The sequence below is a fragment of the Vicia villosa genome, linkage group LG1 (assembly GCF_029867415.1).
Source record: "Vicia villosa cultivar HV-30 ecotype Madison, WI linkage group LG1, Vvil1.0, whole genome shotgun sequence".
Taxonomy (NCBI): Eukaryota; Viridiplantae; Streptophyta; class Magnoliopsida; order Fabales; family Fabaceae; genus Vicia; species Vicia villosa.
The window spans coordinates 114129000-114142808 of record NC_081180.1 but is presented as its reverse complement, the minus strand read 5'-3'; the positions used below and the strand labels follow the sequence as shown (position 1 = coordinate 114142808).

The 13809-nt window shown below is 38.1% G+C and overlaps 1 long non-coding RNA gene across 1 annotated transcript; it reads left to right on the top strand.

Annotated features, from left to right (window-relative positions):
• Positions 1-10306: 10306 nt before the first annotated feature.
• On the top strand, positions 10307-13589 carry LOC131614787 (uncharacterized). Its single transcript, XR_009287665.1, has 6 exons — positions 10307-10705; positions 10846-11197; positions 11574-12257; positions 12378-12624; positions 12882-13026; positions 13161-13589. It is a non-coding gene; the product is annotated as an uncharacterized LOC131614787 (long non-coding RNA).
• Positions 13590-13809: the final 220 nt, after the last annotated feature.

Below are 13809 nucleotides of genomic sequence, written 5' to 3'. Positions count from 1 at the left end.
GCAAATTGACAAAAGTCAACTTAATTAAGGCAAAGATGAAATCTATACCTAATTAAGACCTAAATAATTAGGGTTTTATCATAAAATTATTCACAAAGTAATTAGGTTAAAACAAAATGGAAATATATATTTTAAAGTATTTATGAAAACACTTAAAACATACTATTTTAAACCTAATAAAAATATATGAAATAAATAATATTTTTATGATTTTTTTGATTATTCACAAAAATAGATATATTAAATAGCAAGTGTGTGAAAAATGTGGTGAAAATGATTTAATTTGATAGGTGAATTAATTGTGTGAAGTTGTGAGAAAAATGAAGGAAATTAGTGATGATTTACTGTTTATGAGAAACAGTTGAAAATGATTTGTAATGATATAAGGTTTTGTTGTTTGAAAACCTTAATCATCTGTTTGATCGGAGATTGAAAACAGTTTTGCAAATTGACAAAAGTCAACTTAATTAAGGCAAAGATGAAATCTATACCTAATTAAGACCTAAATAATTAGGGTTTTATCATAAAATTATTCACAAAGTAATTAGGTTAAAACAAAATGGAAATATATATTTTAAAGTATTTATGAAAACACTTAAAACATACTATTTTAAACCTAATAAAAATATATGAAATAAATAATATTTTTATGATTTTTTTGATTATTCACAAAAATAGATATATTAAATAGCAAGTGTGTGAAAAATGTGGTGAAAATGATTTAATTTGATAGGTGAATTAATTGTGTGAAGTTGTGAGAAAAATGAAGGAAATTAGTGGTAAAAATAATGTTTTGGTCTCACCATGGTTTGAACCCACGCCCTTTATGTTACCAGTCCCAAAACAACACCACTGAGCCAACGCGCGCTTGGTGATTATAACACACACCCAGTTCATTATATTATCAAACAAGTGGTAAATCATGGAAAAATAAAAGAAACAAAAAGTCTGGGGCGAGGGGGATTCGAACCCCAGACCTTGGGCATGAGGAGACTAAGAGCGCATGTGAGGCCACTAGGGCAAACGATGAATTCGTTTGTAAAACACAAACCATTCAAAATAAAATAAACTTGGCCCTCAGATTTGAAATTTGCGCGCCACCACCATTGTCATCTTCTTCCTCAAGCTCCAACAATTTGAATTTCTGAACTCTCTCAATTCTCAACCATTTGCAACGATATAAAGACCAAACTTGCTCTAAATTCACTCACGATTCTAGATATGTAACTAACATAAATTTATATTAACTATATCTAACTAATTTACCAGAAAACGTGAAGAACCCTAAAATTTAAAAATCAAATTAAATGGCTATACTTAAAGATAAATGAATGATGATAGAGGGTTTTCAATCCTCTGATGATGCTGAACAAGATAGAATCGAGCTTTATCACAAAGAGTGCTTAAATTAAAGAGGTGGAGTTCAGAAACTTACCTCTGAAAATGGAGGTCGTGAGGATGTTAGAGAGCACCTGGGCTTGTATGAATGATCCCAAAAGCTTCCTTGGGACTCAGTGATGCTAACTGAATGCCTATTGTAACTTCAATTCTCCTGAATTGCTCTATGGACCTCCCTCGATTTGAGCTTCAAGTGAACATGGGGGGATGATGAATCTGCAGTTACAGATGAGCTGCGACCATCTGGATAGCTCCACTACCTCCTATGGAACGTGCTTGGATGCTTAACCTTGCTTGGAGCCTTCTGAATTGCTCTGTGGACCTCCAACTGCAATAGCTCCAAAGTGAGAGCAACAATGGCGTTCCCTCACTTACAGAAGTGATCCAGGTGCTTGGATCACCTCAAATGATCCCCCTTGAGATGTTAGAATGCTTACTTTCCAAAGATAAGCTCTGGTTTGAAGAAAACGATTCTTCTTGCCAAAGAACTTTGAAAAATAATAAGCATGAGAAGAGAATGAGAAAGCAAGGAATATGGTTGCTTTGGTGTGTTTTTCTACTGAGGTATGCTCTCCTATTTATAGGCAAATGATTCAGTACTGATTGAGAGAGTGAGCTTGCTTAGTGAAGTGAATTTGGTTTCTTAGCCATGAAGAAATTTCAAAGAATATCCAAGTGTGATCATTGCATTTTCGAGCCAGCTCCCTATCCTTTGATTCTATCTGATCTTAGGGAACATTTCAGATACAAAGTGAGCTCTAATTGGTTGGTGAGAAGATTCCTTGGGTGATTCATCAATTTGCCATAAATTCTCAAATGTAATCATTACATAATCACATGTTCTTGTTTTAGGAATCTTCCTCAATGATCATGTCATGGTGAAAATGAATGCATGGCATGTTTTCAGATGTGTTATGGGTCGTGTAGCATCCATAATTGAGGTCATGTGCACAAAATTGCAAAGTTCAAAAATGATGCATGACCTATAATTTCACTTCATGAGGCCAACTTTGAACAAGCATAACTCCTAGCTCAAAATGAATTTGGAGAAGGTTGAACACAATTTGGAAAGCCCTAAACATCTACTTCAAATCATTAGTTTGGACTTTCTTCAGAATCTTTTGGCAAATTTGTGAAAAATGAGGCCAAAGTTGGAAGAAAACTAGGTTAAAACACTTAGAAAAAGGTTCAATATTTCCAAAACTCTTAAATGATTGATCTTTTGAAAAAAGTTCCATTGTAGGATGTTGTTTTATTTTGCAAGATCTACAACTTTCATGTTGGAAGTTTTTTGAGTTGTGTAGGTGAAATTTTGAGTTCCCACAATGCCCTCAAAAACCCTAATTCCCGACTTTTTGCTCCTTGAAGATTCTTCTTGAATTTCTTTGGTCAAATGACTTTATTATCCATATATTGATGATATTGATCCTTGAAAGTCATGGTTTGACCAAAAATCTTAAAAGTCAAAGGTGATCCCATACAGTTGACTTTTTCCAGATAAAGTGAGATTTGGACTTTTGTGTAGAATCAAGATCTTCTCCTCAAATGAGTGATGTAAATGGGTTATATTGAGGTAGTAGAGGTTCTTGAATCATGTCTTGAGTTTTGGATCCATGCCCTGATTAAAAGTCAACTATCCTGGTGAATTAGGTCAAAAACCCTAATTGTCGACCATATGAAAATAATGACTGTAGACTTTGAATTGAGGTGTGATGTCCAGTGGATCTTGTTATATGAGCTATTTGAAGATGATTGATGTCTTGGAATGATCCCCTGGGGCTTTTTAGGGTTTCCCAAAGGTGATCCCTGATTTTAGTCCTTGATAGGCTTAAAAACCATAGCCTGGTGACCTGAGTAAATCTGTATTCAGAGGACTGGGTGTCTAATCAATCATAGGTGAGAAAATGAAGCTCTTGAGTCCTATGATTATGTTAGAGACTAATCCTTCTACTGATTGATCCTTTGCCTGAGTTTTCTTGTCTTTGAACATCCTCGGTTAAATGCCAAATGATTAAGTGACTGTTCTGGGTATTTGCTTTGACCTGATGAAAATCCTGAAGATATGTCATCTCAGGGGGGTCAAAAATTAGGGTATGACAGATGCCCCTATTTAAGTTTCTTTTATCTGGAGGGAGAGATATTAATATCTCGATCTCTCCTGCGTGAAAGAGACTTAAATATCAAAGAATGCCCGAATTTTGGGCGCTCCTGAGATGTTGTAATTGATAAGATCCTTGCATGACCTGATCCCGTTGTCGCACTTGGCGGGGAATGAGGAGACAAACTCCTGTAGAAATACTTGATGTGGACTCTGGTGAATGGATGGCAGTGTAGAATGCTCAATCCATCTTCTTTAACTAAGTGTTGACACTTAGAAAAAGGTAAACAACCTCCCCCTTGTTTCGGATGTCCATATCTCGAAACTGGTCTCAGCCGTGTTTGGACAATATCTCAGATAAAGAGAAAATTTCCAAAGGTTTGTTTCCTCATCAAACTTCTCATCAGCACTTGGAGATGAGATGCCATTTGATGGTAGTAAAGAAACTTCAAAGGTTTGTTTCCTCACCAAACTTCTCATCAGCACTTGGAGATGAGACGCCATTTGATGGTAGTAGAGAAACTTCAAAGGTTTGTTTCCTCACCAAACTTCTCATCAGCACTTGGAGATGAGACGCCATTTGATGGTAGTAGAGAAACTTCACCATCTTCCCTTTTGACTTGACGTCTTTGAAAGAATGTCATATGGCCTCATGATCTTTTGAGGGGCTAATGACTTTGTTTGAAAGCGGACGAACTGTTTTCGGGGTGAAAACCAACATTCACCGACTTATGCCAGGGAATCAACAAACTGTTTTCCTAAGAGGAAAAACTGCCATTTGTCGACTCATGATGGGGAATCAACAAACTGTTTTTCTTAAGAGGAAAACTGCCATTTGTCGACTCTGAGGGGAATTAACAAACTGTTTTCCTAGGAGGAAAACTGCCATTTGTCAACTCTGAAGGGGATGAAACATCCCAGAAACAGACAAACTGTTTGAAGAAACTGCCATTCGTCGATTTCTTGAGTATTTAACAGACAAACTGTCTTTCCTTGGGGAAAGACTGCCATTTGCCAATTGCTAGGGGAACAAACTGTCTTCTACTGGGAGAGACTGCCATTTGTTGATCCTGTCGTGAAAGAAAGTGAGCAAACTGTCTTCTGCTGAAAGAGACTGCCATTTGCTGATTTTGTTGAGGAATCTTTAAGCGAAACGAACTGTCTTCATGAAGAAGGCTGCCATTCGTTATTTTTGCCCGAAAAAGTGAGCGAACTGTCTTTTGTCGAAAGAGACTGCCATTCACTGACTTCGCTGGGGATCACTTGTCGACCTGCTGGGGAGATTCCCAATTATTTTCTTTGACGAAGAGTGGCATCTCCTGACCCTACTGGGGAAATACCAAACTGTTTCCTTTGACGAAGAGTGGCATCTCTTGACCCTACTGGGGAAATACCAAACTGTTTCCTTTGACGAAGAGTGGCATCTCTTGACCCTGCTGGGGAAATACCAAACTGTTTTCCAGGAGGAAAAACTACCACTTATCAATTATGTCGGGGAATCCACACTTCTTGGAGAAGAGAACCGCTCATCGACCCTGTGGGGAATTCCAAAATGCGGAACAAACTATCTTATTTGAAGAAGATTGTCGAGCGTCGCTCTGCAGGAGATTCTCAGTTGGGGAATTCCAAAAGTGAACAAACTATCTCTTTGAGGGAGACTACCATTTATTGACTTGCTTGGGGAATTTGGGTGTATGAACCTTCTTTATGAAGAAGAAAAACCCTTTCACAACTTTGCAGGGGAATCTTGAGTATATGTCCAAGTAGTTTGGGTATTAACACTTATCAAAACCTGGCTCGACTATGCAGTTATAATGTATGCATGAATATTATGACAAATATAAAAGGGTAAAGTGAAAGTGAATAGAATTGTCGCGGATGTAAAACCCTATGATACGACTTGAATCTTGTTGATCAGAAGATGTCCTCTTCTTGTAGTTCGAACTCTGTTGGGAATACCTGGTTATCAGTTGTCCGCTGTCCGAATTGAGTAACATGAATAGAAGTGAAGATCCGTCATCGGGAGATGTTCGCAAAGCGACCTCATGGGGAAAAGATTGAATCTTTTTGAGTACAAGGTCACCTTCTTTGATTGTGCGAGGTCGAACCTTTTTGTCAAAAGCTTTCTTCATTCTTTGTTGATATAGCTGTCCGTGGCATAAAGCTGTCATGCGCTTTTCTTCGATTAAGTTCAATTCATCGAATCTACTTTGACACCACTCGGCCTCTGTTAATTTTGCCTCCATCAAAACTCTCATTGATGGGATCTCAACCTCTATGGGTAGGACTGCCTCCATGCCATATACAAGGGAGAAAGGAGTTGCTCCAGTCGAAGTACGTACTGATGTACGGTAACCATGAAGAGCATACGGGAGCATTTCATGCCAATCTTTGTAAGTGATGACCATCTTCTGAACGATTTTCTTGATGTTTTTGTTAGCTGCTTCTACAGCTCCATTCATCTTTGGTCTGTAAGGAGATGAGTTGTGATGCTCAATCTTGAATTCTTCACAAAGTTCCTTCATCATTTTGTTATTCAAATTTGACCCATTGTCAGTGATTATCTTGCTAGGAATGCCGTAGCGACAGATGATGTGATTCTTGATAAACCTGACGACAACTTGTCTTGTAACGTTTGCATATGAAGCTGCTTCAACCCATTTGGTGAAATAGTCTATAGCTACCAAGATGAAGCGATGTCCGTTGGACGCTTTTGGCTCGATCATTCCAATCATGTCGATTCCCCACATGGAGAAAGGCCAAGGGGAAGAGAGTATGTTGAGAAGAGATGGTGGCACATGAATTCTATCGGCGTAGATCTGACATTTGTGACACCTCTTTACGTACTGGTAGCAATCTGACTCCATCGTCAGCCAATAATATTCTGCTCTCAGTATTTTCCTTGTCATTGTATGTCCATTGGTGTGAGTACCAAAGGAACCTTCATGTATTTCTCTCATGAGTACTTCTGCTTCTTTTCTGTCAACGCATCTGAGCAGAATCATGTCGAATTTTCTCTTGTACAGAACATCTTCATTCAGGAAGAATCTACAAGCTAACCTTCTCAAAGTCTTTCTATCTTTCTTTGACGCCCCAAGAGGGTACTCTTGCTTTTGAAGAAAGTTCTTGATGTCGTGATACCACGGTTTGTCGTCGATGATTGCTTCTACTGTGAAAACATGAGCGGGCCTATCCAGGCGCATAACATCGATTCGAGGAATGTCATTCCAATGATTTATCCTAATCATGGAAGAGAGTGTGGCTAATGCATCAGCCAAGTTGTTTTCTTCGCGAGGAATGTGATGAAAATCTACCCTGTCGAAGAATGGTAACAATCTTCTCGCGTAGTCTTTGTAAGGAATTAGCCCTGGTTGGCGTGTTTCCCATTCTCCTTTGATTTGATTAATGACCAAAGCAGAATCTCCGTATACATCCAAGTGTGTGATTCTTAAATCCATGGCTTCTTCGAGACCCATGATGCAAGCTTTATATTCGGCCTCATTGTTTGTGCACTTGAAAGTTAATCTGGCAGTAAATGGAATATGGGTACCCTGAGGTGTAACAATGATTGCCCCTATTCCTCGTCCATAAGCATTGACAGCTCCGTCAAAGATTAAGCCCCACTGGGATCCTATCTCAGGTCCTTCGTCTGGTAGTGGCTCGTCGCAATCTTTCATCTTGAGGTACATGACGTCCTCGTCCGGAAAGTCAAAACTGGTTGATTCATGACCATTGAGTGGATGGTGAGCCAGGTGCTCAGCTAGAATGCTTCCTTTCGCGGCTTTCTGTGCGTGATACTCAATGTCATATTCTGATAACAACATCTGCCAACAGGCAATTCTCCCGGTTAAGGCAGGCTTCTCAAAGATGTACTTGATTGGATCCATATGAGAGATCAAACAAGCAGTATGTCGAATCATGTACTGGCGGAGACGCTTGGCAGCCCAGGCCAAAGCACAACACGTCTTCTCGAGCATGGAGTAGCGGGATTCACAGTCAGTGAATTTCTTGCTTAGGTAGTAAATGGCATGCTCTTTTCTTCTTGTATCGTCTTGTTGTCCAAGGACACAACCCATGGAGTTTTCTAAGACGGTTAAGTACATTATCAAAGGTCTTCCTTCCACTGGAGGAGACAAGATGGGTGGTTCGAGCAGATATTCCTTAATGCTGTCGAACGCTTTCTGACAATCGTCTGTCCAGACGCAACTTTGATTTTTCCGTAGAAGTTTGAAAATAGGAGCGCAAGTTGCAGTCATGAGATATATGAATCTCGAGATGTAATTCAGACGTCCAAGAAATCCTCTAACTTGTTTCTCGGTTCTGGGTGAAGGCATTTCTTGAATTGCCTCGACTTTGTCTAGATCTACTTCAATTCCTCGTTTGCTGACAATGAAACCAAGGAGTTTTCCTGAGTAGACACCAAAGGTACACTTGTTGGGGTTCAGGCGAAGCTGAAACTTCCGTAAGCGTTGAAATAATTGTCAGATTCTGTATGTGGTCTTCTTCATTTTCTGATTTGGCAATCATGTCGTCCACATAGACTTCCACTTCTTTATGCATCATGTCATGGAAAAGCGTAGTCATGGCTCTTTGATAAGTCGCCCCTGCGTTCTTTAGTCCAAAAGGCATAACACGATAGCAGAACGTGCCCCAGGGGGTGATGAAAGCTGTTTTCTCCATGTCTTCAGGTGCCATTTTGATTTGGTTGTATCCCGAAAATCCGTCCATGAATGAGAAAACTTTGGATTTTGCTGTACTGTCTACCAACATATCAATATGTGGTAAAGGAAAATCATCCTTAGGGCTAGCTTTGTTCAAATCTCTGTAGTCGACGCACATGCGGACTTTTCCGTCTTTCTTAGGAACGGGAACAATGTTAGCTAACCACTGAGGGTATTCTGAAGTGACGAGGAAACCTGCGTTGATCTGCTTTTGAACTTCCTCTTTGATTTTCATGGCCATTTCCGGATGAGTTCTTCTCAATTTTTGCTTGACCGGAGGGCATTCTGCTTTTAATGGCAAGTGATGCTCCACTATACTGGTATCCAACCCTGGCATATCTTGATAAGACCAAGCGAAGACATCTGAGAATTCTTTTAGCAGCTGTATCAAACTCTCTCTTATCTCTGAACTGAGCGAAGCTCCAATCTTAACCTCTTTTCTGTTTCCATCGGAACCAAGGTTAACGATCTCTAGAGGCTCATTGTATGGCTAAATGGCCTCTTCCTTTTGTTGAAGCAATCGGGAAATTTCCTTTGATATTTCTTCGTCTTCTTCTTCCTCTGCCTCGAATACAGGAAACTCAAAGCTTGGAGAAGTCATACGATCGCACATTTCAACGGGGTATTTTATGATTAATCTCTGCATATGTGTGATAAGTTTTATTTAGACAACGAGGGAAGACTCGGTGTATGCAGTTAATGGAATATTTTTGATGTTTTTTTTTTTAAGGGTGTTTTTTTTAGGATTACCAATTTCCGAAAAAAGAAAAGGGAAAACTAAACGAAGGAACAGAATGACATTTTTATTTATTGGCAGTCATTTCTTGAAACAAAGACCCTATAAAACAAAACTCTATTGCTTTGGGCGAAGCAAAGAGGGACATTTTCCTAAGAAATAGTAAAATGCAAAGCCCTATGAAACATCTCTTCACCCTGGGCTATGGTGAGAGGATAAAATAACGGTGAAAGTTCCTACTTAGGAGTGCGAACAATAGTTGTAACTTCAACAGCTGTCCAATAGTGGCGAACCCCATTGGGCACTAAGTAATCTGGAACCTTAGGCTTAAGCTGGCCTGTGGTAGGTCTTGATTTACCAACCATTGTCTTTGCAACACTCAGACGATCTTCTTCTACTTCAGCAGACTGAGCGGTGTGAGCATACCCATTTCCAAGTGGAGTATGTCGAACTTTCTTTTGAGGAAACTTCCAATCTTCTGAATGGAGAGACTCGTTGTCGGAGACACTTTCGAGATCATCCTCTTTTGTATTTTGGTCTTGCTCTTCTCCCAAGATGGCATTGACTAGATATGTGAACTCTAGATCCGTAGCCTCGGAAGGCGACTTGGGGATATAATCCTCAATGATGATTTCACCAGTCGATGATGATGAATAGCAAGGGTTATATATCTCTTTTGGCTGAGAGAGGTACTCAAAATCACTGTTCCATCCAGTTGGAACAATATCTTCAAGAGAGATTCTTGAACTTTCAGGAGCGGAGTATTTCACCACGTAGTCGAATTTTCCGCTTGGTTCTCCTAATGTATCCCAAGTCTCTTCGGGGATAGGAGGAACTTCTTCTGATGAACCATGACTTCTGGTGGTGAAGCTATTTGTAACTTCATCACTGTTTGGTTGAGTCTTACTTTCAGATCCCTTAGTCGGATAACAACAAGGTGATTCAGACTCTGATAGGGATATGTCACTAGTAAAAAAAGAACAATATAATTTTAAAATTTACACCCGATATACTAAAAACAGGTGTAAATAAGAAAAACGGTGGCAATTTTGTAAATAATAGATCATTTTAAGTATTAGTATGTGTCAATTTACACCCTATTTTTTAAAAACGGGTGTAATTTAAAAATACTATTATAATTAATTCCCAATTACTCCCATTAAATTTAAAACGGGTGTAAATTTAAATAGACTAAAAAAATTATTTAATTTTATAACTTAAAATATTAATCATTAATATAAACACATTTAAAAACCACAGTATATTATTAAGGGCTTATGTAATCTATTTTATTAAGCTTACAATTTAATAATATTCAAGAGTAAAAACATTGACAAATCGAAACCCATTTCTCAATTGCATGAACCTTTCTCTTCGAAACCCGTCTCATCGCCTGAAAGAATGCAAACACGTCGAAGAATTGGGAGAGACTGGGAAGCATGAAATCCAACAATTTTCTAAACTCCTTTCTCGCATTTTCTTTGCGTATATCAGTTTTTTCGATTCACCTAATGACTCCGTAATCAGAAATTTTCGTTCGTAAAAACATGATTCTTTCATTTCTCTACGGTTCTTCACCCAAAATCCTATCGATTATTCATCAGATCATCAACTCCGGCCCCACTCCTTCTGCCGCTGCGACGTCTTCATTGATTGGAACTAGATAGATCGGTTGGGCTTTGAAGCTTCTCCTAAAGAATCCAGTTAGATCGAGATGTACTTTGGATTTGACACAACTCATGTTGCTGCTAGGTAAATCGTTGAACCTATTTCATTTTTTGGATAATTCATTTTTCTAATTGTTGAATAGACTAGGAGTTTTCGATATAGAGAAGGGGCTTTGAAGCTTTGATCTTAAGAATGTTCATTCACTGTTTGATGAATTGATTCAGAGAGCTTCTGATTGTGTTTTGTCTCTGAGTGGGACTTCTACTGCCACTTTAATTCAAGGAAAGTTCCTAATAGTTCCGCTTCGACGGTTTCGACGAATTATTCGAAGAATTTGACTTCTGGTTCTGGTTCTTGAGGTGGTTTGAGAAGCAGGTTCCTTCAATTGCTGCTTCTTCTATCTTTGTTCATGTGGAGAGAAAAGTTTGTGCAAAGGCTTCTGAGTTGTTCAAAAGAGATCATAGTTATGTGAGCAAGTCCAAGTCTACATTTTATCCGACGGGTATGGAATTGAACTGAATTTTGCACCCAAAACCCAAATAATGGATTCATCCTTAAAATCCACACCTGTTGCAGGTATAATATTTCTATATGTTGATTTAGTTAGTCATCTTATTGTTTGTTTAAGTAGCCATATTCAAGGTTTTTAATTGAGATAGTAATGATAGCTTTTGGTTGTGCTGTAATTTTAAATATTGTGCTGAAATGTGGTGTTGAATTATGGTGTTAAATATTGGGCTGGGACATTCCCAAAGCCTCTAAGGTAACCTTATTTTTCATCATAAAATCTCAGATCTAGTGCTTTTTGAGGTTGTTCTTTGTCTCGTGTTGTAGATCTGGTGGGTTATTTGTGTTTTAGGTATGTTTGATTTTTGATTCAGGTAAAGTAAACTTTTTTCCTCTCATAAAGCTTTCAGTTTTTATCTAACGATTTTGTTTGATTGAATTTTAGGTTTCCTCGGTATGTGATTTCGAAGATGGATATGATTTTATGTATCAAAACTTCACTTGTTTCATGAACGGAGGAAGAAGAAGAAAAAGATATGTTGAGATAAATTCTAAGCTTTCTTGCCAACTCCAATCCTTGTAGTAGCTCATGTATCAAACTCTTTGAATCTCCCATGATAGAATGATTAGAACCAAAAAAGAAACAAAAGTGTTGGGATTTGAGAATGAAGGTGAGTTATGTTATGGGTTAAGGGATATAAGAGGGATGTATTAGAGAGGTCTAAATTATAATTTGTTGACCTTTTCTTGCCGCGGAACAGACTTTGGATTCTCATTGACCCACCACAATTATTTAATACCATAATGATTATGGTTTAACAAATCAAAACGTGAACGGTTTAGATCTTAAATTGGGAGCAGTGAAAAGAAGGGTAATGTATTAATTAGCTCAAGATCGATAAAGCTAGTACCAATTTGGAAAGTCTTGAGATTAAGACTAATGAATCTATTGATGAATATGAGAACCTTGTGGCTTTGGTAATTGATTTTTATTTCTCAACATATAACCTTATTAGTTATACAAAGCTAATTTATGATGATCAATCAGTATGTCAGTTTGATGAAGCTATTGATCAAGAAGGAGATTCCCTAGAAGGTCTAAGAAAGTTGGTGGATCCAAGGCTAGGAGGTAGCTATTCAATTGATTCCATTAACAAGTTATTTATTCATGAATCATAAACAATTTTTTGTTTCTAATTTAAGCATCATACAAGCTTTACCTGTTTTTTCACTGTTTTTCCACTGGCAGATGGCACAGCTTGCCAAGGATTGCACAAATCGAGATCCAAAAGGGCGTCCAAGAATGAGAGTTGTTGTGGTTTCTCTAATGAAACTAAATTAAAGTAATGTATCCAATTCCTGCATTGTTCAGTGTCCAATTCCATGGATGACATAGAAGATGATTCTTGCTGACCCACTTTTTGGTTAAAACCATCTTGAACCATGACTGATAGCCTGTACCCGGTCGTTCCTTTAAAGCCATATACACCAATGCTGTAAGTCCCCGCAGCCAAATTTTTATCTTCAGAGCTGAGAATCAAAGTCTTTGATTCATATACAACAATAACAAACAATGTTTTTTTCCCACTCAGTCAATATCTTAAGCTGTTATGCACTTGTTGCAATTTTTTTTCTGTTGGAAGCAATTTCACAATGTTTATTTTTTAATTGTTTTTAATTCAAAGTGAACATTGATTTACAAATGTTGTTGGGAATATTGGTTTGTAATTACAAAATTTGATTGTTTGTGCAGCATATTCGAAAGCTTCTTCGTAGGTTGAAAGCTCTGCCAGCATCGACCGATAGAATTCAATTTTGCTCTAGAGTGGAGAAAGAATACCTCAAACCTTCTTACTCTGCCAGCATCGGCGAGGAGCTTGAAGATGGGTTATTTGATGGTACTGCCTAATCTATTATGCTCTCAAATTGGATTGAATGTTTAATTCTATAACATATGAAATATTTCGTGTTGGTGAACATTTGTTTGCCGTTAGAAGTTAAGAGACTGAATTTTTTTCAACACCTAAAATAGCATGTTGAGTTATCTGGGGACCTTGAGGACCAGAATCAACTCTTTCAACACAGTCATCCGTTGGAGCTTGACTTATTGAGGAAACCATTTGTTGTAAACCTCCTTGCTGAGCCATTTCTTTTGCAACAGGTTTTGGAATATATCTCTCTATTTCAGCCCTCTTATTTTTTAAATTATGCACCTGCTGCTGATCACTCTTTGCAGGAACAATTGCCTCGATTTTAACTGGCTATTCATTCTACCATAGGATTCTTCATTCTCTACAAATCTTTGGTCTGAATACTGATTTGAGTCTTTAGGCAAGGATGATGTCTGAATTGAACCCTGGTCTAACTCAATGTCTACCCTGGATTTATTTTCAATAGAGGTTCTCGGAAGACCAGCTTCCTTTGGTATTACCGATGGTAATGAAGCCAAGGACAAAGTCTCTTCAACCTTCTATTTGTTTCTGCTATTCCTGTTATTTTTCTTTTTCTGCCATAGAAGTTGAATTAACTGGTAAGGCTGAACTAACTTCATTTGTAGCCACTGTGTGATTCTCAACTTGAGGGGCAGTTGAGGTTGTAGAAACATTCAAAGTCTTCTCTAGAGAAAGATTATGTTTAGGTTTATGGCCCATTTTTTTCTGCCTTGACACGGCATTGTTGTG